The sequence below is a fragment of the Canis aureus genome, chromosome 4, assembly GCF_053574225.1.
Source record: "Canis aureus isolate CA01 chromosome 4, VMU_Caureus_v.1.0, whole genome shotgun sequence".
In the NCBI taxonomy this organism is placed as follows: domain Eukaryota; kingdom Metazoa; phylum Chordata; class Mammalia; order Carnivora; family Canidae; genus Canis; species Canis aureus.
This window is the reverse complement of record NC_135614.1, coordinates 78,057,363-78,081,373: the sequence shown is the minus strand read 5'-3', so window position 1 is coordinate 78,081,373 and position 24,011 is coordinate 78,057,363. Positions and strand designations below refer to the sequence as shown.

The following is a 24,011-nucleotide window of genomic DNA, read 5'->3' as shown; positions in this document are numbered from 1 at the left end:
TACAGACAGAAACATTCCAGATGAGAACAAACTTTTAAAACCTGAAATTTTGCCTGCACATATTTAAATACATGTCAACAACAAGAAATATCTCAATAAAAGCTTAAATTTCAAGGATAAATAAGTAATCCAAGAAGCATCCTAGAAGAAAAAAATTAAAATAATGTTAGCCTCAGCCTTCTCCTCCATAAGAACAAATGTCTGAATGTAATTATATGTTTAAAAACCTTCATTTTTTTGGGCAGCCCAGGTGGCTCAGTGGTTTAGCACTGCCTCCAGCCCAGGGCGTGATCCTGGAGACCCAGGATAGAGTCCCACGTCAGGCTCCCTGCGTGGATTCTGCTTCTCCCTGTGCCTGTGTCTCTGCTTCCCTCTCTGTGTCTCTCATGAATAAATAAATAAAATCTTTTAAAAGAAACCTTCATTTTCAAAACAAGTGTTTCACTGAATAATTTTAGGCTAGCTAAACTACACTTTATACCAAAAAGATAACTGAAACTTATTGTAAAATCTGAAAGACTCAGAGTATTTATCACTACTATTTTTCTGTAGGAATCATACTTTTTTAGTTTATGTCCCATGCAATATCTGAGATACATTTATATAAAATAAAATTGTTTACTGAAATTTAAATTTGACTGAGCACCTTACATGTAATCTGGCAACCCATATTATGCATAAATGAACTGGACTGGAAAAAAGGAACCAAACTGGTTAATACTAAAGAATTTTAAAAATAGGTATGAATTTACTCTATGTAGAAACTATCACGTTGAAGTCACCATGGTGATACGAAGTAGCAACCTTTCCTCAATTAATTCTAAGATATCCAGATTCCCCACCACCACCACCACCAAGTATGGTTCTATTTTGCCTGGAATTTCTGAGCATTTGGGGTTTCCCTACACATTCAGGAATTTATTAAGACATATGAGAGAGGGGTGCCTGCGTGGCTCAGCAGTTAAGCATCTGCCTTCCTCTCAGGTCATGGTCTGGGGATCCTGTGACCCGGTGGCATCAGGCTCCCTGCTCAGCCGGGAGTTGGCTTCTCCCTCTCCCTCTGCACCTCCCCTCCCACCCCCCACCTCCACTCATGCCCTCTCTTCTCTCACATAAATAAAAAATCTTTAAAAAAAAATGTATGAGAGAGCCTTACCCTAAATCATAGTCAGTTATCTGGAGCTGACTCCGAATGTCCAGAATTTGTTTTACCACCTACAGGACTCTCATGCTACATCATTGCTTTATTTCAGACAAAATTCTTAACAGAATCCACTTTTTTTATCTAGCACATAAGCCACGTTATTCTAAGAGTCCAAAGTAGAGCCTATACCCTCTTGCTTTCAAATTGAATATTCCCAAGGTCTTAATGCCTAGTTTACATTTGAACTACGTCTGCATCACGAGGTTCCGTCTTCCCCAAGGGGCTGAAGTCTTTGGCATTCTTTTTCTGTTTCCTGATAACTCCCCAAAGCCAAACTCACTTAATTCTCAGCATGCACCGAAGCACATTATCCCCACCGAATGGAACAAGTGCCAAACTATAGAAATAAATAAATAAGGACTCCCAACCAAAAACTACTACAAAGCTCATTATACAGTCCATGTCATAACAAAACAGCATCAAGCATCACAGCAGCTGTGAGTGTGCATCAAACTAAGAAAGTAAACCAAAACTAAATGCCAAGAATTTCACTTAGTTAACGTAAAATTCTCTAACAATCATGCTTTACTGTAACATGGGGGAAATACAGCTCTAATATTACTTACTAGTCGTGAGGTTTGTTCTAAGATTGCATTAAAATGATACTTTGCAGCTTTTTTAACATATAAGTATAATTTAACAAGATGGAAAAAACTCAATAAAATCATATGCTTTCTATAATACTTAATTGTACAATCTTAATTGATTAGATAATGATAATCCAGAAACTCTAAAATTTTGAAGTTTAATTCACTCAACATATACTGATCACCTGCTTTGTATGTAGGACTATGCTATGATCTTCAGAGATATCAAATACACGGCACTGCAATACAATCTTCCTTTGAATTATAATTATCAAAAGAAGAATGTATTATGATATGAATAAAAAGTGTCGAAATGTAAAATATCTTCAATGAAGTGCAACATGTTTCTAAAACTTTAAACTTTGGCTCTCAACATTTCCTACACAGGAGCTTTAAAAAAGAGAGATGTTAAGAAAAATTAATTAAGGATGGAATTAAGAATTCAGCAATGCACTTGCACCCTGCCATGCTTTCTGAAATGAGCTCTTCCTAATCTTACATATGCTTTTCTTCTTGCTCCTCTTGCATAACCAAGTTTGCTCAAGCCATAATTACTACAGAGTTTGCTATGTGGCTGCTGTATTGTGTCTGCTATTTTTCACAACATCTCTCACCTTTTTACAGCTGATGAGTTCGTCTTCAAATGTCTACATTTTCAATTCTGTTCTGTCAGGTTCAATTAACTACTGCTGGTAACAATATTGGATCTCATGACCTAGTTGCTTCTCCATCTCCTTAGTGACTGCCAAATGGAACAAATACACATAATCAGAAAATAAAGACTAGAGAACCTATTTGAGCAGCGGATAAATTAAGGGATAATCTACTACCAAACAGAGTAAGGAAAGCATCAGCATGCAGAGAATGCATTAATACCTTCTTAGAACTCCCTTAACATTTTCTGTGCCTCAAATGCCCCCCATGTGCCCATCAGGACCTCCAACATTTTCAGGCATAAGAAGATACTTTGAGTCTTTCCTGAAATTGAGGGATGCTTTTGCTTCTATCATCGCGTCTCCTACCCAGTACTATGTACTCAGAGGTCTATAGAAAATGTTTAAATTGAAAAGCTTTCCTGAGAAAAAAGACTATTGTGAACTGAGTAATTTAATTCTTTGATTTCTGGAAAAGTTTTAATTTTAAGGACAAATGGAAATGTGCATATCATGTTTCATGGTGTGATAAAAGACATTTGTCTATGCCCTTCAAAAATATATGTTTCATAATGCAAAAATGAAAAGAAGGTTTTTTTAATAGGTCACTTTCATGGCACTATCTCACTGTGCTCAAATCACATATTAGTTGGTCCTTGTATAAGTATTCATAGCCAGAAACTCACCTGTCAAGGTTAATATCCTAAATCAATTAAACTGTGAGTAAAACTCGGGCTAAATCTTACTGCGAAGCAGGAAAATATAATAATGTAATAAAAACTTCATACTTAGCTATAAAATTGCTAAATTTTCAAGTGCTCTAGTTGTTTAATGTAAATAAACATAACTCAGGCCCAAGCTCCCTCCTTTCACTCAACAGTATGATTTTTATCTAATTCACAGAATAATTGTCTCAGTTCCTCATTTCAAAATGCTGCTGGAGTTTGACTTAGCCAATTTTCACAGTGAGAAAATTTCTAAACTCCACTGGCCATATTTCAAAACAATAAAAAACAAAAACCAACCAAACAAAAAAATCTTCTTTGATAGTGATAGTACTTTTCTTAAATGTCATGCCATTCAAATAGTTAAAGAATCATTTAATTTACAGATACACTGATGACATACCAACTTAGATTCGCAGCTGTAGTAAAAAGCAAACAAAAAGAAATGGTTTGCATATTTTAAAAATTCTTTTTGGAAGAGAACATGGGGGTCACAGATAGAGTCTAAGTTCTGGTGTCCAAGATGACACAAAACATTCTTTGATGAGGATCTTTATAAAAACATCAAAAAGTGCAAAATTTTCTACACAAGCTTTTTATTTATTATAGTAAAACCCAACTCATTTTAAAAGAGGAAATTCAGGACTCTCAATCAATGAAACAATTCTTGTTTTGTAAAAAAATTTGAGCTTTCACTTTTTTGAAAGGATGGAGCATTGCAAAGTTCACAAGGAGCAAATGGTATTTGAAGCCCCGGACCTCTTTGAAAAGTCTCCCCAGGAGCAGGGCAGATAGGCGCCTGCCAGTACCAGTTAGTGATACCATCCTACTGTGATGTTAATAAGATGAAGGATGCTAGTACAAAAAAGCCACAGTAATTGTAGAGGGAGGTAAATACTTTTTTTATTTTATGGACTGTCTCTCCATGTAGTCTGTACGTTAAGGCAAGAGCTTTTGTTATACTAAATGTACATGTTAATTAAACACTTTTTAAGAATTTTGCTCTTCACTAATAGGTCAGAGAAGAACCATGACAGGGACAAACCACTGTCAATTATATAAGATATTTAAAAATGCCTGACCTCTAAACCTTCTCATTTTTTTCATTCTGCCTTTCAAGAAAGTCGTTCTGCCACCAATTTTTCGAATACCTGTCACAAATGCAAATGCCAATAGGTTACCAGAAACAGCATGCAGATTAAAGGGGTAACAGACTAACTGGACAATTTTATGTGCACCTGGAAGTAAAATAAGGGATATGGGAAATGGAATACAGCTATGGAATTCCTATAAAAAATTATCTGGCTCTTGCACTGATTCTCTTCTGCAGGAAATTTATGTCAGAAAAGAGAGAGAGACAACCCTGGCAATCAGCCAAGTGTGAAATTCTGTATTTAGTCATTCTAAATTGTCACAATAATCACATGATTAGTTAGCTTAATATGGTTTCCCGAATATATAACTGAAAAGGAAAGAAGTGAATTCTGATTTGCTGAATCCAAGAATGCCTGAAATTCTAAAATGAAGTTCTTGTGCAGAATCTTGGCATGAGTGTATTCCCTAAATGTATCAAGTGAGAAGTTTGGGGATTGTCAGGAAGTAGGGATTTTTTGCAAAAGGAGCAAGCATATATTTAGATCCCCAGTTGCTTTGACTAATTGGTGTGTTGTGAAGTAAATTAGTGGCCCTAATGCAGACAGTTCAAAGCCTGATGATATGGCAGCACACAGGTTATGATCTGATGCTATATAATAGTAGCTGTGCCCTAGATACACATTCTGAAAAGACGTTAGATATAAAACAAGCATGTGTCCCTGACCCTAAGGAGAATCACTTCCAGTTCACTGTTTCAACCCTCTACATATAGGATTCCTTTAATATTGCCTGCCTTACAGAGCTTAAGAAATAGGATTTTTTTTCTCTTCAATGATAAAGGTTGAGTCACAGAGATGTGACCTGCTACAGATAATAAGTGAAAACAAGGGCTCAATACACCATAGACTCTCGCACAATTCTTCAGGAATATGCTCTGTGGTGTGCAATTGCTTCATAGGGTCAAGCTCAGAGGAGAAAAAGTATGGGGGTTACACTCAGGGTGAAGAGGTCAAAGGGAATGCCATTCTCATGGCAAGTTTCTGATTTCACTCTTATTGTAAGGAAAGCACATCTAGAGTATGCAGACATATAGAACCTCTTTAGAATTAAAAAAAAAATTAGAATTGGAAAAGAAAGCAGTGGTCACCTAATCCAATCCCTCCCCGTGAGCTGAAAATGACCGTAAAACATCCAGGATTTTATAGCACTTGTCACCCCCAGTGATGAAGAGCTCTCTGCCACTAACAGGCCCAAACCATTTTTGGACAATTTTAACCACGAGAAAGTGTAACCTTTTACAGAACAAATATCTGCATCCCTGTGGCTTCTCGCCATTGGTTTATTCCCTGGACTTCATCCAAATTGCTGATGAAAGTATTGAACAGGGCAGGGTCAGTGGCCTCCCTCCAGATATGCAATGATCACTTGGTCAACATTCATTGCTTAATCACCTGCGGCTCACCTAATTGTACCGTTCTCTGTGTGAAAGCAGCTCCCTGAAATTCTTGAACTTCAGGGTAACAACCCTATCAGACTCAAGAGAGGGATTTGGCAAGACCATTCTGAGCAATTTCACTTTGGCTGTGAGTTATTAGCACTTTCTCTTTTAAGTACCAGTAGACCATCTTTCTAGAATTTGGCTGAGGATAAAGAAAGGGTGCCAAAACTGATTTCATACACTTCTCAATGTAGTCAGGGCTAACCTTGGGTATGCAAAGAAAGGAAGAAAGATAGAAAGAAAAAAAAAGCAAGCTAGCTCACTCAAATATCAGCATTCTTACAAAGTTGTATTTATGGCATGGCTTGAGCATTTGAGAGAAAAAATTAATTTGACACTCAGCGTTTCCACATGGGAAAAAATAATCTTACAAGACTTTTAAGATGTCTTAAGATATTCTAAAACAATAACAACAAAAAATAAAAATCCTTCTGTGTTTTGGATGACCAAGTTTTCAGGATACTGGTTTAGACATATCTGCACAAAATATACATATCAACTGCTTGTTTTCTTCAGGCTCTCCCCTAAACTTCAGCATGTCTAGTCCTACTATTCTCCAGACTTTGCTTTGTTAGTCTCTCACTACCTTCTCTTCCTCCAACTATTCATTATTATTTTCTCCACATTCCTTCCTTCAAAGATGTCTTCCTAGAAAAAGTACCAAAAAATCAATAAATCCCCAAATCTGTATTTCCAACCCCGACTACACCCTAGACTCATGAGTCTAAAATCCAATGCTGCTGGAGCACCTGGGTGGCTCAATGGTTGAGCATCTGCCTTTGGCTCAGGTCGTGATCCCAGGGTCCTGGAATCGAGTCTTGCATCAGGCTCCCCGAAGGGAGCCTGCTTCTCCCTCTGCCTATGTCTCTGCCTCTCTGTATCGCTCATGAATACACAAAATCTTTTAAAATAAAATAAAATCCCATGATGCCTACAAAAAATAAATAAATTGAAATAAATAAAATAAAACAAAACAAAACCCCATGTTGGTCATCATGCTGGTCTCTTTATGGAAGGCTGTTTCCTCCCTTCCTACTAACATAATTTACCTCACTCTTCATAGGCAGCATAAATACATCCATTCACACATTCACATTTTTAAATTGGCTAATTTGTATCTCACTGCACTGTATCTACTATACGAATGCTTTTCTCACCCCCAAACCATAAACGTCTTGAGGGCAAGAGCTGAACCATACTCATCTTTATATTTCTAAGACGCATAGCAATGAATGAATTATACTAGGGGCTTAATAAAATATTAGTTGAATGAAATAGAATATGAAATGAGTTTCTCATGAAGCAGTCAAGGAGCTACTGCTTACAACTCAATCACTGAAAAGCAAGTGCTTTTTCATAAGAGTATTTGGTGTGCATGCCTACAAAGCATGCATGGTTTATTCTATCAATGGCCTGTGCTTAATGCTCCTAGGTCCCCCGAGGCATGGTAATCTGTGAAAGCACTGCACCAAAGTTAAAATTCTAGCAAGCGTGCACAGATAATGGCATTTAAAGCTAGACCTTCGCCTTTCCATTAGAATAAGCCAACAACCTCATTCTCACAGTAAAACAGAATGTTTGTTAAAGTTCATATGATTTCTTGTGATATTCTGCAAGTGATGAAATATAGCTACCTCTAAGTAAACAAATTGTTGCAATGAATCTCAGAGTAAAACAGAACCAGTCAGTATCTTTCAGGCAAGTTAACAGCGAGAATCCTCTGTCCTGCAAGACTCATGCTTTCTAAATTCCCAAGATTAAATGTTCCCAGTTTTTGTTTAGTGGATGGAAATCACTGGATGTTAGTGACAGTGTTACAGTGAGAAACATGATAGCTCGGAGAGGACTCCAGGTCCTGAAGGGGCCACAGTGAAATGTGTGATGAGAGGTTGTAGGACAAGCTATTAAGGGCAGATGCTAAAATGATAGAGGAGATTTTCCAGGAAAAAGAACAGAAAGAGAGATTTGTGGCAGGATGAAGAGCATAAAAACAAAGAAAACCCACAGGTTATCCTAGGAAAGAATATCATATGTAATATGGGGCATATCATAGGCAATAATGGGAAACACAACAAAGTAAAAAGATGAAGGGGTTCGGAATCAAGAACAGTGGTGCTGCAGTTATGTGCTGGGCATAGACTGGGTGCTCGACACAGAGGCTCCATTTTTTAAATGAGAATATTTATTTTGAGAATAGCAACCTCCTCTCTAACAAATTTTTTTACAAATGTTTGTGTTTCCTCAAAATTTGTATATTAAAGTTCTTGTCCCCACTGTGATGGCATTTGGGGGTGGGGCCTCTGGGAGGTGTTTATACTTACTGAGGTTATGAGGGGGGAGCCCCCCCCATGATGGGATTTGTGCCCTTCTAAGAGTAAGAAAAGGTCAGAGTACTCTCTCCCTCCTGGATGTGGGAACACACAGAGAAGGTGACCATCCACAAGGCAAGAAAAGGGCTCTTACTCTGCCACCTGATCTTGGATATCTCAACCTCCAGAACTGTGACAAATAAATGTCTGTTGTTTAAGTCATCTAATCAATATTTTGTTATAGCAGCCCACACTGACTAAAACAAAGCCTCTGTATCCTACTGTTTGAGAAGCATGCTGCAATAGAAGGAAGAAGCCAATCAGTGTTTCTCTACCTCACCTACTTCCAACGTAGAGCTGGATATCTGGACTTTTCTTTCCTTTAAATTATGCCTATCTGGACAATATGGAAAGTATATGGCGGAGGATGAACAAGGTTATACATGAGCAAAATATATTCATTAGGAAAGAAGTTTACCATGTAGGATCAGCAATATTAGGTGGAACAATAAAATGAATGAATATATATATATATATATATATATATATATATATATATAACAGGAGGAAGTATTTCATTTATACTGTTATATATATATAACAGGAGGAAGTATTTCATTTATTTCTATTCCTTTTGGAACTTAAGTACACAAGGAATATGCTTTAAAGTCAGTGAGTATCATCCATATTTGGAGGACATAGTATTAAGAACAATGCAAGAAAAAAAAGAACAATGCAAGAGCAGTTTCATTTTCTAAACTATAGATGAATAGCTTAAGAAATTAATAATGTACACAACACCACAGGTAAAAAATGAGCAATATAATTAAAAAACTTGAATATGCCATTATACGGCTTCAGATTTTTAACAATTATGCCTTCTTCAAACCTTGTTAGGGTTTAGGTATAATTGAAATGGCACTTATTGACAACAGTGATATTTTCCATCAGACATATGAAATAACAGCGGCAACGTAGTTGAGAATATACATAAAAATTATAATTAAAAGTGTCACATTCTACTTCATAGGAGGATAACTTCACATGATATTTCACAGATGGATAACTTTTTTTGAAAAAAAGTATCTCGGTGCGTACAATAATCAAGTAAATAAACATAAAACTTTCAGCTTAAGAATTCTCTAAGTGAGAAGAATGAATGCTGCTGTCAATTCTGTACTCCGTGTGACATTAGCAACCCTCTGAAATATGATGGCACTGGATTTTTCAACTTGATTTTATCAGCTTTTAGTGGTCCAAATGGAAGGAAATCCACACCAGGCCACTCTTAGACCAGGAATCCCTGGGGCCCAAGCTCAACTGTTGGCTCAGGATAGATGATTTTTTCCACTGTATTCTCTTCCAACCCATACCTTTTCCAGTTCTGAAAAGAGAGCTAAAATATCTAAGGCCAAAGTGAGCATGTTGCTTGCTTCTAATCAAGGTGTTTCATTGCTTTCTGAAACATAGACTGACCCCAGTTCTCCCTTCAAAAGGACACATCTTTCCTAATCTGCTTGTTGAAGGCATCACCATCCTCTACTCCCCACATCTTTCCGGGACAGGTAAGATAGCCCAGTACCGGAGAGCCTTTATGGATTTGCAACAAACATCACAGGATTATATTACCAAGGCTGCAAGCATGGTGAGGAAGTGCAAAGGCTAAATCTCCAGCCTACTGCCATTTCCTTTTATAACAACTTGCAGTTGTGCAAATTAGTATAATTCCTACATGCCTTGAAAGGAGCAGATAGGAGTTTAGTGGGAGTTGTGGCTCATTGACTTTAGTGAGAGCGTATGACTCAAATCCTCTGAGTTTTATAAGGTGATGAGTTAGGTTAGGTTAAAGCAAACCTTGGAGCATAATTTGATTGGTTTTTCCTCCATCAGTGATGGATGCCTGATAATCACTTTCTGCCTATTATATCAATAAATCAACTGCAATTCAATTTTAATCTGTAAATAAAGTTAAATCAGGGCTATGAGGATATTACACGCCTGCATTAGCTACTTAGAGGTGTCATTACTGTCTGTGGTTATTGAGCCAAATGTAGTCATTTGAGTTTTTAAGTTCTAGCCTTAAAGAAGCTTAGACAAATTTGCTAAATGGTATCTTACAAGAAACACCATACACTCTGAGAAATTTGTACCTGCCTGAAATTGCAAACATAAATTATATAATATCAGAACAAATAAGGGTTTCTAGCTTTAAGCACCAAGTGATATTATCTTCAGACTGTCAGCAGGTATGCAGGGAACACAACTTAGAATAAAGTTAAATGCTCCTCATGGAGAAGTGAAAATATAGGCCAATACTCCCATCTCAACCTAAGAAATTAAAATTAGAAAAAAATCCAGTCTGTCAACCTGCCACGCTATGCTATACTATCCTAGACACTGTCATGAGACAGTATTATAGCATGTAGCACATTACGGATACCTGATAAATGCCCACGGAATGCCATTAACCACTCCTTACACCATTGGCCAGGCACTGAGAACTCTCTCTGACATCATGGGATATGTCTATATAAATGTGAAGTACAGCAAGCTGGATGGAAGCAAATGTCAGTGCAGGAGACAGAAAGAGAGACTAGCCAACCCTCCATGAGGATGGTGAGAGAAGAAACAGCCAGAAGACAACGGAGACCTCTGCATTTGTCTCTGTCTGTGTCAGTGGATCAAACAACCTCATTTCTCAGCTAGGAAGATATCAAAGCAGAACTTTATACCTTTGACTCACTACACTTTTGTGTCAAATTACTAAGAGGTAAGCATTTTTATAATATTTATTTATGAGAGAGTGTGTGCGCACACACAGGGAGCAGGACAGAGGGAGAGGGAGAGAAAAGTCTTAGGGAGACTCTGAGCTGAGTACGGAGTCCAACATGGGGCTCAACATGGGGCTCAACCTCATGACCCTGAGATCACAACCCCAGCCGAAACCAAGAGTCCAATTCCCAAATGACTATGCCAACCAGATGCCTCACTAAGAAATAAACATTCTAGAATTGTAAGTATTTTGCACCTAAACTGGGCTATAGAAAGTCACACACTCACATTTAGAATAGGAATATAAACATTATATCATATGAATAAAATATTAAAAGATATCACCTATAACATCTGTTAACATATAATCAAAACTGAAACAAGAAGAAATAGAAAACTTGAACAGACCAATAACCAGCAAAAGAATTAATCTGTAATCAAAAAACTCCTAACAAGCAAAAGTCCAGGACCAGATGACTTCACAGGTGAATTCTACCAGATATTTAAAGAAGAGTTAATACCTATTCTCAAACTACTCTAAAAAGTAAAAAGGAAAGAAAACATCCAAATTCATTCTGTAAGATCAGCATTACCCTGATACAAAAACCTGATAAGGATACAAGATAGAGAAGTATAGGCCAATATCTCTGATGAACATAATTACAAAAATTTTCAACAAAATACTAACAAACCAAAGCCAGCAATACATTTTTAAAAAATCATTAACCATGATCAATTGGAATTTATTCCTGGGTTACCAGGGTGGTTCAATACTTGAAATCAATCGATATGATACATCACATTAATAAAAGAAAAGAACAATATGATCATTTTAATAGATGCAGGAATAACATTTGACAAAGTACAACATCCATTCATGATAAAAACCTTCAACAAGTAGGTCTAGAGAGAATATACTTCAAAATAATAAATCCCATATATGAAAACCCACAGCTAATATAATATCAGCCTCAAGGAAGAAAAACTGAGAGCTTTTATTCTATGGATAGGAACAAGACAAGAATGTCCACTCTGACCACTTTTATTCAACATAGTGTTGGAAGTATTAGCCACAGCAATCAGATAACAAAAAGAAATAAAAGTTATCCAATTTGTCGAGGAAGACGTAAAGCTTTCACTATTTGCAGATGGCATGATACCGTATATAGAAAACCTTAAAAATTCCACCAGAAACTTGCTAGAACTGATAAACGAATGGAGTAAAGTCACCATGATGCAAAATCACGTAATCTTGCATTTCTATACACCAATATTGAAGCAGTAGAAAGAAATATTAAGGAATCAGTTCCATTTACAATTACACTAAATAATATACCTAGGAATTAACCTAACCAAAGAAGTGAAAGACCTGAGCTCTGAAAACTACAAAACACTGATGAAAGAAATTGAAGATGACACAAAGAAATGGAAAGACAGTCCATGCTCATGGGTTGGAAGAACAAATATTGTTAAAATATCTACACTACCCAAAGCAATCTACACATTTAATGTAATTCCTATCAAAATACCACTAGCATTTTTCATAGCAGCTAGAACAAAGAATCCCAAAACTTGTACACAAAAGACTCCAAATAGCCAGAGAAATCTTGAAAAAGAAAAGCAGAGCTGGAGCCATCACAATTCTGGACTTCAAGTTATATTACAAAGCTATAATCATCAAAACAGTACGATACTGGCACAAAAACAGACACAATGATCAACAGAACAAAATAGAAAACCCTGAAATTAACCTTCAATTATATGGTCAATAAATGTTTCACAAAAGAGGAATATCCAATGATAAAAAATACTCTTCACAAATGGTACTGGGAAACTGTACAGCAACATGCAAAAGACTAAAACTAGATCACTTTCTTACACTAAACACAAAAATAAAATTCAAAAAAGATTAAAGACCTAAAATACCTAAATGAGACTTAAAACCCCAAAAATTCTAAGAGAGAACACTGGCAATAACTTCTTTGACATCAGCCATCAGCCAAAGCAGTTTCTTTCTAGATAGGCCTCCTGAGGCAAGGGAAACAAAAACAAAAGAAAACTACTGGGACTTCATCAAAACAAAAAGCTTCTGCACAGCAAAGGAAATAATAAAACTAAAAGGAAACCTACAAAATGGGAGAAGGTATCTGTGAATGGCATACCCAATAAAGGATTAGTATCCAAAACGTATTAGGAACTTCTACCAAAATACCACCAGCATTTTTCACAGAGCTGGAACAAATAATTCTAAACTTTGTATGGAACCAGAAAAGACTCCAATTAGCCAAAGGAATGTTGAAAAAGAAAACCAAAGCTAGTGGCCTCACAATTCCGGACTTCAAGCTATATTACAAAATTTTAATCATAACGACAGTATGGTACTGGCACAAAAATAGATACATAGATCAATGAACCAGAGAACCCAGAAATGGACCCTATTGTCAACTCATCTTTGGCAAAACAGCAAAGAATATTTAATGGAAAAAGACAGTTTCTTCAATAAATGGTATTGGGAAAATTAGATAGCCACATGAAGAAGAATGAAACTGGACCATTTTCTTACACCACACACAAAAAGAGACTCAAAATGGATGAAGGATCTAAACTTCAGACAGGAATCCATCAAAATCCTAGAGAAGAACATGACAGTGACCTCTGTGACCTCAGCCACAGCAACTCCTTACTAGACACGTCTCCAAAGACAAGGGGAAAAAGGCAAAAAAGAACGTTTGGGACTTCATCAAGGAAAAAAGCTTTTGCACAGCAAAGGAAACAGTTGACAAAACCAAAAGACAACCAACAGAATGGGAAAAGATGTTTGCAAATGCCTTGTCAGATGAAGGACTAGTATCCAAAAATCTATAAAGAACTTATCAAACTCAACACTCAAAGAACAAATAATCCAATTAAGAAATAGGCAGAAGACATGAACAGGTATTTCTCCCAAGAAGACATACTAATGGCCAACAGATACATGAAAAAGTGCTCAACATCACTTGGCATCAGGTAAACACAAATCAAAACTACAATGAGATCACCACTTATGCTGGTCAGAATGGCTAAAATTAAGTCAAGAAACGACAGATGTTGGTGAGGATGCAGAGAAAGGGAAACGCTCTTATACTGTTGGTGGAAATGCAAGCTGGTACAGCGACTCTGGAAAACAGTATGGAGGTTCCTCAAAATGTTGAAAATAGAGCTACCTTATGACCCAGCAATTGCACTACTGGGTATTTACCCCAAAGATACAAATGTAGTGATCCAAAAGGGCACCTGCATCCCAATGTTGATATGTCAGCAATGTGACATGTGATATGTGGACAGCAATGTCCACAATAGCCAAACTATGGAAAGACCCAAGATGTCCATCGACAGATGAATGGATAAAGAAGAGTGGTGTATATATATACAATAGAATACTACTCAGCCATCAGAAAAATGAAATATTGCCATTTGCAACAATGTGGATGGAACTAGAGGATATGCTAAGCAAAATAAGTCAATCAGAGAAAGATAATTATCATATGATCTCATTCATATGTGGAATTTAAGAAAGAAAATAGAGGCTCATAGGGGAAGGAAGGGAAAAATAAAACAAGATGAAATCAGAGGGGAGAACAAACCATAAGCCACCCTAATCATAGGAAACAAACTGAGGCTTGTTGCAGGGAAGGGGGTAAGTGCTTGATGGACATTGGGAGTGCATATGATATAATAAGCACTGGGTATTTATAAGACCGATGAAACACTGAACTTTACCTCTGAAACTAATAATACACTATATGTTAAATAAATTTAAATTTAAAAAACATATATATAAAATATTAAGAACTTCTAAACTAAACACTCATAAACCAAAAAAAAAAAAAATTTAAAATGGACAAAAGACATGAACAGGCATTTTTCCAATGAAGACATACAGATGGCCAACAGACACATGAAAAGATTCTCAACATCATATATCATCAGACGAGTGCAAATCAAAACTACAGTGAGATATCACCTCACCCCTGTCAGAACAGCTAAAATCAGTAACACGAGAAACAACAGGTGTTGATGAGGATTCAGAGAAAGGGGAACCCTCTTCCACTGTGGGTGGGAATGCAAACTGGTAGAGACACTCTGAAAAACAGTATGGAGTTTCCTCAAAAAGTTAAAAATAGAGCTACCCTACAACCCAGCAATTGCACTAGTAGGTACTTACCAAGAAATATAAAAATACTAATTCAAAAGAATTCATGCACCCTGATGTTTATAGCAGCATTACTTACAATAGCCAAATTAGGAAATAGCCTACGTCCATCGGTTAATGAATGGATAAAGAAGTTGTAGTGTGTTTACGTGTGTGTAGAGAGGGGGTGTATTATAGCTCCATGGATGGAGCTAGACAGTATTATGCTAAGAGAAACAAGTCAGAGAAAGACAAATACGATTTCACTCATATGTGGAATTTAAGAAACAAAACAAATGAGCAAAGGGAAGAAAGAGAGGGAGGCAAACCAAGAAACATACTCAACTACAGAGAACAAACTGATGGTTCCCAGAGGGGAGGTCAGTGGGATAGGTGGTTAAATAGGTGATGGGGATCAAGGAGGGCACTTGTGATGAGCACTAGGCGATGTATGGAAGTGTTGAATCACTATATTATACATCTGAAATTAATATAACACTGTATGTTAACTGAAATTTAAATAAAACCTTTAAAAAAAAAAAAACAAGGACTTCTGGGTGGCTCAGTCGGTTAAGGGTCTGCCTTTGGCTCAGGTCATGATCCCAAGGTCCTTGGGGGTCCTTGGATCGAGTCCTGCATCAGGCTCCCTCCTTAGCAGGGAGTCTGCTTCTCCCTCTCCTACTCACCCTGCTTGTGCTTGCTCTCTCTCTCTCTCTCACTATCAAATAAATAAATACAATCTTTTTAATTTTTTTATTTTAAAAACCAGAAAAGAAAAAGCTGAATGTAGCACATTTATGTTCCAAATTATACTTGAATAAGACTTCATTCAGATTTCAGCATATTAACTAGAATTTATGTTAAAAAGAAAAATAGATCTGGATAGACAGTGAACTTTTAAGATAAATGTAATTTTCCTATATCCTATTTTTTTTTATTTTATTTATTTATTCATGAGAGACAGAGAAGGAGAGAGAGGCAGAGGGAGAAGCAGGCTCCATGCAGGAAACCCAATGTGGGACTCGATCCCAGGTCTCCAGGATCAGGCCCTGGGCTGAAGGCTGTGCTAAACCGCTGAGCCACCCGGGCTGCCCCATTTTTCCTTTATCCTATTTTAACTTTCATGTTGTCAAAACTATTTCTCTTTGAACTAATTATTTATCAAAACTTATACTTTGTTGTTGTTACATTATGAGCCAGAGTTAAGAAAAATAGAGCTCTGGAGATCCCTGGATGGCTCAGCGGCTTAGCACCTGCCTTCAGCCCAGGGTGTGATCCTGGAGACCCCGATCGAGTCCCACATCAGGCTCCCTGCAAGGGGCCTGCTTCTCCCCCTGCCTGTGTCTCTGCCTCTCTCTCTCTCTCTGTGTCTCTCATGAAAAAATAAATAAAATCGTCAAAAAAAATAGACCTCTTTAAAAAAGAAACAATAGAGCTCACCATCAGGATACTGGACACCAACGTCAACATACAGAACGTCTAATTCCAATGTTAAACCAGCAAAGAAAACAAACAATGACTTATGTGCAGAGTCTACAGCACAGGATAGAGAGCTTCTTTAAAAGAAATTAAAGAGTAGACTCAAAAGGGATTCACATCATCTGTATCTGGCTCTCTGGGTTACATGTTAATATGGATTCATGAATAAATCTTTAAGTGTATCTGTTGAAGACAAGCGGTTTTTATCCTAGGGCATGAAAAAAATAGTGGAAAGAAATGGAAAACATTATGTATATATAAAATCATATATATATATGATGTATGTATACACATATATACATATGAGGGATAGATATACGTATATTGGGAGATATATGATGAGATATTGAGAGAAACAAAAGCAGATAATCAGATATAATGATTAAACAAATTACAAGGTTCAAGTGGCCGACTCCACAACATTCAAGACAAGTTACATCCCACTCACCCCACAGAAATTCCTGGAGTTGATGTCTCTTAAGTTCTTGCTCAGACTGTTTACAAGCATGGCCCCTTTTCAAAATGTAATCAAAACAGCCAAAGCCCCAAAACAGCATTTGAGAGAGCAAATTTAAAATAGGATCATAAGAATGGTCCTAAAGCTGTGCCTCCCAAATTATCAAGGTCACATTATTACGTTAGGATTCCATACTGTTTGGGTACCAGGTATATTCAGTTTCACAGTCTAGGATACACCGTTAAAACCCTGGAATTACTAAGTCACCAGTGGGGCGAATCAAATTCCTTAGTTTTACTAATTTACCTCCAGTGGGAGGAAGGTGAGGCTCCCAGAGAGAAGAACTACTCCCCAATTCCGCTCGCTTCACCTACATTCAACAAATGTCGACTGTGTGATTTCTTTTTTTTTCTTTAATAAATCTATTTTTTATTGGTGTTCAATTTGCCAACATACAGAGGAACACCCAGTGCTCATCCCGTGAAGTGCCCTCGACTGTGTGATTTCTATGCATCAGGCTCGGTGCTCAGCACTGTCAGCACCTCCTCCCCCCACCTGCCCTGAAGTCCATCCTTCAGACCCCAGATCTCCACAGTGATTTCTTCGGGAAACAAACCATTCTTCAAACTAAGATGGGGCCACTTTTCACATCCAGTATTTTTTAGTTAGCTAGCATGTTAGCTTTGCCAGAAAACTCCAAAGCTTCAACTAATTTTGGAAAACTGGTATTTAACAAATTCATTCCTATTTTGCTTATCTGGCGTTCCTTACGCTCATGAGCAACCACAGCTTATATTCAAAATCTTCCATTCTCCTTCCTGGGAAAAGTGCCATAGAAAAAGAATCAATATACAATCTCCTTTCAGAGAAAAGAATATGATAATGCCCTCTGTTTCATGACACTAGCCACCAATCTTTGTCAAGTGTGGAACATTAACGAAAGTGGAAATGTCATATTCCATCTACATGATAGAACAAACTGAGAAAGGGTTCTAATTTCTCTTTACCATTACTCAAGTGGTCTCTACTCTGATATAAGAAAGTTAATGAGCAAAGGATATTGAAATCCCTCCCATTGGAGACCTCTCTGTTGCCTAGATATTCCAGCAACACTGAAAATAATAATTGCTTGCTTACAGCTTAGCTGATATATACCACACTCTTAATTTTTTCCTTAAAATAACAAAGGAAGTAATTCATAGACTGAGTTATAGCGCAAAACCTTAATTTTTACCAGAGGTGTAGAATTTAAATATTGAAAGGGGTTGTAAAGGTCATCTTGCCCACATAATAACTCCAATAAGTTGTGGTTCAGCTCATCTAGGTAGGAAAATATTTCCCAGAAACGTCGATCATATCACTGGACAGCTTTAGTCACTAGAAGTCCTTTCCTTGAACCAGAATGCTAACTGTGGTTACCCCTAGGGAGGTGGGGTAGGGGAGCCCCGTGAAGAGGGCTTTCACTTATATATTATTTTAATTTTTCAGAAGGGTAATATAGTAGCCTGGAACTCAAAATAAGTGACTCAAAATCCGACTTAATTTACTTTCTACTCATTTATCCTTGTTTTACCTAATGAGAGCTCCAGGAAGCACAGATGAAATTCCACTTGGTTGCATGAAGACAGACATCAGATTCTCCTCAGTCTGCTTCTATATAGAGAAGAGTCTTAGTTCCTCCACAAGACATTTTGCTGGGTACTATCGGGAGACGGTTCTCTGTGGTTCTCGCACATTTCTGAACATCTTGCAAGCAGAGGCACTTGCTATAGCTGTTCCAGACAATTTTTTCCATAATGTTTGTATAATGAAGAATCTTAGAAGATAGAAACAACGCCTCCCTCCAGAACAAAAGGCAGGCATCCTTACTAGCCATTATAAAAAGCTTGGGTCCCCGGACCTTAGCGTTCCTCTCCTGTAAAGCAACACACTGTAAGTGCAGGTATTACCTGGCCCTCTCTGCATTGCCCTGTGGGAACTGGGGTCTGGGGAAAGTGCCAAAAAAATTCGATATTCTGGGTGCTACTACTCCCTTTAGTCATAAAGTCCTTTATCTCCAGCCCAGGAGTCTCCCGCCTTCTGCCAGCATCCATGAAACTGTCAGGCTAACAAATAAGCTTGCAAGGATGGCAAAGTCTCAGACCTTTCCCAGTTTCAGGCAGGTGCTGTGCACGGTTGAGCTGAAAATGTGTTCTTGTTCTCTAGGAGATTCTAATCTAAAAATGTCAGACTTGTAAATTTTTGAGTGAGATGCGATTGAGAAGCTTAAAATTATACCCGAGCGCTTTAAAAATAAACAAAGTACAAAGAACTCATGGTGGTCAGAAAGTCTATCCAGCAAAAAAGTAAAACAGAGGCATCATATATATTAAGGTCATGAGAGGGGCATTTTTATTTCAATTATATAAGACAGACTGGAAAGGCTTTAGAAATGGCAATGATATTTTATCCCTGTAACCTACAACTCAAAAGCTCCTAAACACCTTGCCCTTTTGATTGTCTAGAGGATATTCACGAGTCATATCCCAAATAACTCTTTCTCACCTGCCCTCCTGCTCCACATCCCAGTTACTACACCGCAAACCCCTCTGGTCTCCTGAGGTTTGCTAATGTAGCTCCTGCCACAAGCCCTTCCCCAGGGTCACCATGGGGGGTGGGGGGGTTGGAGATTGGGCAGTAGCTGACTTCAGTGACTCTCAGGACTTAAGTTTCAATCACACCTTACCACTGCTGAGCCATATCGCTTCTTGAACCAGCACTTGGGGTGCTCAAATTTCTTGAACTAACTGAGGACTTATAGCTGTATATCAGCTATAAATTAGTCACATTGAAATGGTGCTAATTATTTCATTAACTCCAAACCAACCCAATGTAAAGTGTCACTTCTTTAGAGCTCAACTGCTAGATTTCTTCTTTATTTAAACTACCAATTAGAACATATGTTCTCATTCATTTGGGGAATATAAATAATAGTGAAAGGGAAAATAAGGGAAGGGAGAAGAAATGTGTGGGAAATATCAGAAAGGGAGACAGAACGTAAAGACTGCTAACTCTGGGAAACGAACTAGGGGTGGTAGAAGGGGAGGAGGGCGGGGGGTGGGAGTGAATGGGTGACGGGCACTGGGTGTTATTCTGTATGTTAGTAAATTGAACACCAATAAAAAAAAATATTGAAATTAAAAAAATAAAAATAAAAAAAATAAAAAATAAAAAATAAAATGTAAATCAGGAAGTCAACCTAGAACTTCAAAGAATTAATCTTTATTAAAATCTTCAAAACAGCAAAAAAAAAATAAATAAATAAACTACCGATTAAAAATATGCTATTGAATTACATATGCAGATAAATAAAGACTAAGTTTCTATTTAACTTTTGGGAGTTTCAGATAATGTGAAGGAGCATCTGTGTGTTTGATCCATTTTCTCTTCCGGCAGCACATCCAGCAGGAACTGTAGCTTGTAACCATGTGAATAAAGTGAGATCAGAACACATTTTCATCCCACTGGTCCCACAGCAGACTGATGAGCAAAAAGGCTCTTTGCTCTCTTTTTTTTCCCCCCTCTTTCCCCTGAACATCTTGACTGGCAGGTTGGTAGATAATCCTGTTCAGAGTTAATGTCTAGTAGCAGGATTGAGGGGAACTGATTTAAGAGGCTTTCATCTGGGTCGGGACACATCGATGCCATATTTAAATACGTTCTCTCTGTTCACCTTTGTGAGGATAAATATCTGAACATCGAGCTTAAAAACAAAAAGGAGAGAGGCACTCAAAGACGAGGGACGAATTGTCAAACTATGGGAAGGCGCTTTCACCAAAGAGGCATCCCTGCTTTGTAAAGAGGCATGGTGTAAAGGAGAAACGGGGAAGACAATTAAAATGCTCATCCTTCTCTGGGCTGTGTTCAGTGGAAACGAAACCCCTAACGTGAGTAGGAGAAGCTCAGCTATTTTAACTCATGAAGAGGGGTTCTCTTGAGCAACAAGGATGATCAAATTCATCCTCCTGTGCCCAATAAGATGGGCCAAAGGCCTGGCCGAGCGATTCATCTGGCAATTCATCAGCTACTTTCCTGTGAAAAAAGCATCTATAAACACAAGATGCTATTTCAATCTTTTTGCAGCAGTTAACCTGATAAGTCGCTCTTATCTCAAGAGAATATACGAATCTCGAAAGGGACTGTCTAATGCATCTTTGCTTTCTTTCCCTTTAAAACCGAGCTCAATGGCTCTTCGTCAGGACAGTTTCAACCAGCATAGGTCCATGTGATTTGCTGGTGGCATTTGAGAGTTTGCATATGGATTATTGGTGAGATTGAAACATTTAAGCAGGGAAATATAAAGGTGAGGATATATCCTCCTTTAAAACCCTATAAGCCACCAGTTACACATCTGGTTTGCCCAACCAAGCACAACTCTGAGTCCTGAAGAGACAGACCCAGCAAGAGGGTGGCATGGGGATTGTGGAAGCGAAAGCAGATGGGCACCAATACCCCCTAGTTTCCTTGAGGTCTGGATTCCCCATTATTCTGACAATATGTTGTTTCATTGTCCTATATTGGAATGAAATATGTTTTTTTTTGTCAGTAAATACATTAACAGTAATCTTAATTAACTCCTCTCTGCAATAATCTGGCCTACTGCATCATCAGGGTATGTATAAACTTCTTGAATTCTCTGAATAAATCTATCTTATCATTTCACAATTCTCTCACTACCAGTTTTTGCTCTTAACTTTGGTGACTTTTTTTTTCAAAGACATGCCAGCCCCCATTTTTGGAGGTACATTTTAATCCTGCTAATATGCACCAAATTCCAACTTGCTAATGTGCTGCTAATGACATGAGGTCACATATATTATCACCATCTTTTCCCCCAGCATATAAATTGGTTGTACCATAAGCTTCATGAAAGCCGGCACTATGTATGCCTTATTTCCCTCTTAAGAACAAAGCACCCAGAATTGTACTTGACTCACATAAGTCACAATAAATATATACATGAATAAATAAATGAATGAAAGAGTGAGTTAAACTGATGTGATTGTATTTGTGATTTTTAAAACCCTGAATTAGTCTATTGTACTGGATAGACTTCGGCTATATCTAAATCGTCTTGAGAGCATTTCTGTATAAGGCATTTCCTTCCTGGAATTCCTCCAAAATTTGAGCTCTCTGAATCTGACAACTTCAAATATCTTTAATGATTTCTTTAAAGAGCAATAAAACGGCAGGCTACTAAAAAGGAGATAACTGTACCATCCCTGCTCGTGAATGGACTTAGCAAGCATTTAAGGAGCCTTAACATCAATCTTCCACAGCTAGATTTATAACGCATCCATTTTATGAATCGCTTTGACTTGGATCCTAAAGCCCCTAGGCACAATTTTGCAGGGAGTTCCTATGACACACATACATTAAACTGAGAAGCAGGAAATATGATTCTCCTAGAGGCTGGTATTCACCTACTTTGATTATTCTGCATAGTAAGTCAGGTTAGGTTGGCAGGTCATTATCTGATGGATATTGCCAACTATGGGAGAAAAATAGGGCAAAGGGGCCTGACACTGAATAAACCTACACATGTTCAAGTCATGGGGAATATGTTATCAAGCTAAAGGCAAAAATTAGCATTAGTGCTTTCAACATTTATTCTAATCACTGAATACTCATTTGTATCTAATGAATCCATGCTTCATGAAGAAAATAACATGATAAAATGAATAGACTTTCACTTTGCCTTTGAGATTGCAGACTGATTTAAGGTTCTCAGGTCTCCCTGAATAGGTAACAATTTCTAAAAGACACAGATGTACTGGCCAAATGTGACCTTAAAGGAGTTACTTGTCACAATTCATCTCTTAATAGTACACAAATCAAATATCTTTACCACATCTGTATAATTTTTAAAACAATGTTTTGATATATGCTCCTCGATATACATATTTGGCAAACCCGTCACCACTCCCTCCAAAGATGTTTTACAATTAAATACAACTGTAAATGAAACCAAAGGGTCAGGGAGGTTTATAGTTGGTAGACACCATGTAATCCTCTTGCCAATCATCACCTCCACTGTACTTGTCTCTCTATAGTGTGTCTGACAATTTCTGCTTTAATTTCCCCATATTTGGGAGCTTAGGAGTCAGCAAGATACCCTACTCCATTACTAAGCAGCAGGAGAGATGAAAAAGAATTTCTTGTAAAAAAATAACTTCCACTTTTACTGCACTGAAGTTTACAAAATGTTTTTATATCTATCTTCCTATTCTATCTTTATGACACTAATGCCAAGTAGAAATTATTAATCCCATTGTCCAGATAACAAAACTGAAGCTCAAAAACATAAAAATATAAAATAATAGAATGGCCTAACTTTCAAATTTTAAGCTACGTAATAAAACGGTTTCCAGAGCTGATAAATGTACACGTTTAGGATATACTTTCATTCCCTACAAAATGCACCCCTAGCTTCAGGCAATTATTGCTTATTTTAATTTTTATGGTGGCTCCAGAACCAGCATATCCTTCTACCTGCCAAAGGTAGGGAGTATAATTGCTACCACTGGAAGAAGCTTGGTACCAGAAGAGCTCTTTCTACAGAGACCAATATAGATTTGGCACGTGTATTTCAAATCCACAAAGAAACATATGACTGACTTATCCTCTCTTCACGAGTAAAGATGCTACATACAAAACAGTAAGCAAAACAGAATGATAGAAAATGCCCTTTTGGGAGGCTCTTCACAATCATTTTTAAGGCGACAAGCAATAAACGGTATCTCAAGTGCAATCACCATCTTAGAGTAAACTTCAAAGAGTAGATTCCATATTTTAAAGTATTTGCCCTCATCGTAGGTATTCTTGAATGTGTAATTGCTGTTCTACCATTCAGGCAGGAGTTACATATAGGAAGCCCAGTCACACGCTTACTGATTTTCCATCTTAGGATACAAAAGAAGTCACTTCTTCAATTAGAGTACAATGACACTAATGAATGCACTCTGGTTGTTCCCTTTCTTACAAGACTTTCTTATCTGGCAGCTCCAGTGATGTGATGAGAA

At 37.5% G+C, this 24,011-nt stretch overlaps 1 long non-coding RNA gene across 9 annotated transcripts in view; it reads right to left on the bottom strand.

The window, feature by feature from the left end:
* Window positions 1-24,011, bottom strand: part of LOC144313047 (uncharacterized) — a 554,585-nt gene that overhangs the window by 435,613 nt on the left and 94,961 nt on the right. For all 9 annotated transcript variants that reach the window (XR_013378734.1, XR_013378733.1, XR_013378735.1 and 6 more), the window contains exon 2: window positions 2,406-2,533. This is a non-coding gene — a long non-coding RNA (uncharacterized LOC144313047). The remainder of the gene's footprint in view (window positions 1-2,405; window positions 2,534-24,011) is intronic.